The sequence below is a fragment of the Oppia nitens genome, unplaced genomic scaffold (assembly GCF_028296485.1).
Source record: "Oppia nitens isolate AA-2021 unplaced genomic scaffold, nextdenovo-longstitch-racon4-pilon3 scaffold5_pilon_pilon_pilon, whole genome shotgun sequence".
Classification (NCBI taxonomy): domain Eukaryota; kingdom Metazoa; phylum Arthropoda; class Arachnida; order Sarcoptiformes; family Oppiidae; genus Oppia; species Oppia nitens.
The window spans coordinates 86,501-92,500 of record NW_026533243.1 but is presented as its reverse complement, the minus strand read 5'-3'; the positions used below and the strand labels follow the sequence as shown (position 1 = coordinate 92,500).

Here is a 6,000-nt window from a genome sequence, read left to right as displayed (position 1 = left end):
TTTTTACAAATATTTTTTACCCAAAAAAAGCATAGAAATATATATATAGTGTATATTTATAATTGCTTAACAAACTTACACTAAAAATATATGAAATGACAATTTGTTTAGTTGTTTAGATATTTGTTATGTCAGTACAGACATACTATATATATATATATACATTGTATATATGTATAGAAAAATGCAAATATAATGTTGTGTTTTGTAAATCAATTTTTGTATTGCAACAAATATATTGTGTGAAATATATTGATATATTGAATATATATATATTATATATATATATATTTCCGATTTTTATTTTGCAGACACAAAATAAATGTATTACAACAATAACAACAACAATAAAAACTACAGTATTTATAGTCAATACACACACAAACAAACACACAATAAATTTACAGTAAAGACATAAATAGAGATATTTTTTGTATTTATATAACTATTATTATTATAATATTATAATATATCTAACAATACATTTTAAACATTGTGTTATCCAATTGTATTTATAAAAATCTAGATATAATAGTGTAAACTATTAACATATTATATATATAGATTAATAAAATTAAATGTTAAAAATCTATCTATCACACAAATTAGAAAATTATTTTACTTTACAATTAATTAATTAACAATTCGACTTTTAATTATAACATATTTTATATATATATATATATATATTTATTTGTTAACAAATATAGTGACTAATAGAAAAATTATTTAAATAAAAATTGAAAACAAATATGATTTTATTTATTAACTGATTATATTCATTATTAATAATAATTAATTATGAATATAAATAATAAATACTGTAAATTCATTAAAAATCACAAAACAAAAATTTGTTATGTAATTGCATAAACAACAAAAAAAACAAAACAACTAATTTTTAAATCTAAAAATTTGCTTCAATATTATTAACAATAATAATAATATTAATCTTTTATATATATATATATATATAGAGAGAGAGAGAGAGAGAGAGAGAGAGAGAGTATATGTGTATTATATTATTTATTTTCATTAGTATATGAAGTGTCAAAACATGCCATCAAAAATTTGAGTTTTATTTTTATTTTAGTTTATTTTTATTAGAAAAACAAAATACAGTACTAAAGCTTTACTAACAAAAGTACTTAACAAATAAATATTCAGTATTTTTTAAAAATATATATAATATATTCAATATATATATACAGTATAGTCTGCTTATGTATAAAATATATGTTTAAAACAGAATTAAGAATATTCTACTATATTATTATTATTATTATTATTTATATATATACAGTTTATATATATATATATATATATATATATTGTTTTTATTTCGGTAAAGACGATGTCAATCAAACTCATTAAAACTGTTTATTTACATAAAACTGTAAATATTTGACATACAGTAGCACTACAGTACTATATATATATATATATATATATATATATATATATATATATATATATATATATATATATACAGTATATTATTTTAATATATATATACTGTATATGCAAAATAAGAGTAGAAATTCAATTTTTATGAATAATATAATTTTTGTTAAAAAAAAATTTTCGTGCACTAAAAATAAATTCAACAGTAATTTAAACATCTACTTACAAATACCAACAAATTTTTGTTGTTGTTGTTGTTGTATAATAACAACAATAATATAACTATATTTATAATGAGCTTTATTTATATATAAATAAATACAGTATATACCGCATAAAACATAAAATATGTTGTTATATAATAAAATCAAAATATATATTTTATATGTTTTATATATACAGTACTGTATATTGTCTATGGTTTATATTATATTATTAGTTTGTTAGCAATATTAAATCAAATTACATTATGCTAGTTAAATACGATGCTTAGTTTTTTTTAATATGTTTATTATATGATAATAAAAATTTATTTATTTTTTAATAACATAGTTTTTTATTAAGTATATAAATTTATCTATATATATAGTATTATTATATAATATAATAACCGCAAAAATATTTTTAATGCAACCAATTTGCTTGTGTTTTATTACACATTTTGCAGACAATATTGCAGTAAATACTAAATTATTATTGTTATATATATATATAAGTAAATATAATGTTTTTTTATGTTATATATCTATTTTGATGAAATAATAAACAAAATTAAATTACATTTAAAAAACACCAAAAATTATTCACTCATAACAAACTATATAATACAGCAATACTTAACAACAACAAAATATAGCGTAACATACAAAGTAAATATCTGTATATACAGTATATAATATTTAGTTAATAACAATTTTATTTCATATATAAAATATGTCTTATTTATAGAATAATTGTCTGAATATAACAACAACAATAGCAAAAAAATATATCTATATATTTCATTTATTTATTACATATATATACACTCATAACAGTCAAGAATATTCTGTATGTTATATTGCTGTCTGAAAAATATGTTTCCAAAAGAAAATCACATTCAATGAGAGAGAGAGAGAGAGAGAGTCTTTTAATCAAAAAAAGCATTGTATTTATTGTGATTATTATTATTTTATAATAAAAATTATATGTAGCATACAATTCAGTGTAACATATTTCTACACTTATTACTAGACATTAAGATTTACCAAAAAATTTCCGACTTATTTATTTTTCTTATATATATATAATACTGTATATATATATATATATATATATATATTAATAGATATAAATATAATATATATATATATATATATATTTAATACTCCTTTCAATAGGAAAGATGAAATCTTTATTATTACATAACAACAACAACAACAACACATACACACATACAGTACATACAATAAACTACAACAAAATCTCACACACAAAATATTAGTACAATTTTTTTTCAATAGACAACTATATTAATGTGGAAACATTTTAAGTCTATAATACAATAAAATTAATAACTATATATATATATATATATACCCAATATATGGATACTGTATATACAAAAATTAAATATATATATATATTCTTTATATACTTTTTATAATATAATTTTTACAGATATATAAACCATACAATTACTGTATGTACGTAACATATACTATTATATAACATATAAGCATTTACTTTAATTTATTTGTTTAATGTTTACTGAAAATAAAAACTTTTCAAAAAATAACCCCAAATTGTGTGCACTCAACTGGTTATTATTATATGTATTTAATTTGATTTAGTTTTTTCTATAATTTTATTTTATTTTTCATTAATTTATGTGTTTGTTTGCTATATTTATTAAATCCAAGCTTAAATTAAACTAGTCGCTTTAAAAATAATAATAATAATAATAAAAAACAAAACTTTAAAAATCAGTAAATTATCATTATAGTTTTTTGTTGTTGTTGTTGTTAAAAACTATCATATAATATATAGTATATACAGTAGTATATTAAGCTTATACATGTAGTCTATTGTATAAAAAAAATATATATATAAACCATTTAATGATTATTTAATACAGATAAATTAGTGTTTACTATATATATAATATATATATATATATAAACTGTTTATTTTCTAATATACTGTATCTGAGTATTATTATTATTATTATTATTATATAAAAATAAACATATAGTATACTTATATATTGCTATATTATTATTATATTTTGCTTTTAATATTATTAAAAAAAAAATTATAATAACTTATATACAGTATATTTACTGTATATTGCAATATATACAATACTCTATAATAAATTAAGTGACAAAAATTAAATGTATCGCAATTTTATCGCAATATTACTTAAACTTTATCGTAAATATTTATATAAATATATATATATTAAAAATTTAATAATAATAGCGAACATCAAAATTACATTATCATTGATAACAAATGATTGATTTTAATTTTAATATCAACAGTACTATATCTGTACAACAAAATCAATTTTAATTAATAAAGTAAAGTATATTAAATATTTTTATTTAAGATTAAAAAAAATACTAAAAGTTTATTTGTAATTATAATCTAAAATTGAGATTAAAATCATTATATTATTATTCATATTATTTTTTTTATTATGAAATATTAATTTAAACGCCACTCTAACCAAATAATTTTAATAAAAATTTCAAGAAAAATATGTCTAAACTATTAAACTAATTACAATATTTACTATTAAATATGCAATTTTTAATTAAATTTTATCAACAAAACAACAATAATAAAAATGGGAAAAATAAAATTATAAACACTTATTATATATATATTACGGGAAATTATTATGTAATTATTGTTATCATTAATATGATAAAAAGTAATTAATTTTAATTGCAAAACTTAAAAAATATAAAATAATTTTTAAGTAAATATTTTTTGAAAACAATTTTATTAATTGATAAATATTTTACTTAAACTTTACAACAAATTAATTATCAATTAAATAAATTTATTTAATATTTTTTATGTAAATTTTAGTAAGCATTTAGATTTTTTTAAAAAAATTCAATTATTGTTGACATTAAATATCTGTCAAAATTTATTTATAGATCAACTGTTTGTTTCAAATATTTATTTGTTTTGAAAGTCGTAAAAGTAATAATTTATTTTCAATTATATAAAGTTAAAATTATTTAAAACATAATTTCATTATATATTTGTATATATATTTATATATATATWTWTATATATATTTTTATAAATAAATTTTTAAAAAATTTATTATAATTTTTTAATTTATGCAATGTCTGCTAAAAAATATATTTTAAAATCTTAACTTACACTAATAAAAATATAGTTTTAAAAATATTAAAACTAATTACAATATTTAATTTTAACTTATAAAAAATTATAGTAAAATTTATGTAAATTTTATGAAAATTATGATTATTTAATTTGATTCATATGAATAACTAATTAATTTAATTAGTAATCTTAGATAAAAATTATTTTTTGAATATTTTAGTTTTATATATATATATATATATATATATATATACGATCTATCATTAAAAAACATATATATATATATATATAAGATAATGTACATTTAATATTTACATAATTAATAAAATTGGACAAAAATTTTACTATAATTATTCAAATTAGTTTGAAGACTAATAAATGCTAGAAATTTTTATTTTAATTACATATAGAATTAAAAAAAAAGTTTTTTATATCAAAATCTTAAAATATTATTAATAATTTTTTTCATTACATTTATCATTTATTATAATTTAATAATGAAAAATTTATTTATTAATTGCAAAATATATATATATATAGATAAATCTTAATAATTATCAATAGAAAACTAATAAATAAAAATATTGAGAAAAATGATTAAATAAATAACACATAATAAAAGTTAACCAAAAAAATAAATAAAAATAAAGTCAAATTAAAATTTTATTTACTAAATATACTGTCGAGACAGTCATTTAATATAATTATATACTTTATTAACCTTTTAATACAATAATAAAGTAAAAGTCATGAAAATATAGATAGATATATATATAAAAAGAGAGAGTTTTACAGTAAATTAATTATTATACCAAATAATATACTATTTTCTTATATATATATATCCTATTAAATTTATAAGCATTAAGAATTTAATGAGATATTATATACTATATTACAGAATATTCTGGAAATATATATATATATCWGCTCTCAGAAAAAACTCGACACTAATTAGTGTTTTTTTAATCTTTAATTGTAATGTAATAGTCATGTAGTCGCACATTGAGAGAGAGAGAGAGAGAGAGAGAGAGAGAGAGAGAGAGAGAGAGAGAGAGAGAGAGAAGAGAGAGAGAAAGAGAGAGAGAAAGAGAGATCACAATTCGCTTAAATCATGAATTTTTTACATTTCAAATGATAATAATAATTATAATTATAATTGTTATTATTGTTATAAAAATAGATATAACACTTAATGATAACAATTTGAGGCATAAATTTTTATATATAAAAAAAATGTTGAGTAAA

General features: G+C 15.9%; 1 protein-coding gene across 1 annotated transcript in view; it reads right to left on the bottom strand.

The window, feature by feature from the left end:
* The window catches only part of LOC128961476 (glutamate receptor ionotropic, kainate 2-like), a 61,686-nt gene that overhangs the window by 30,724 nt on the left and 24,962 nt on the right, over nucleotides 1-6,000 (bottom strand). The gene's annotated exons all lie outside the window — the stretch shown is intronic.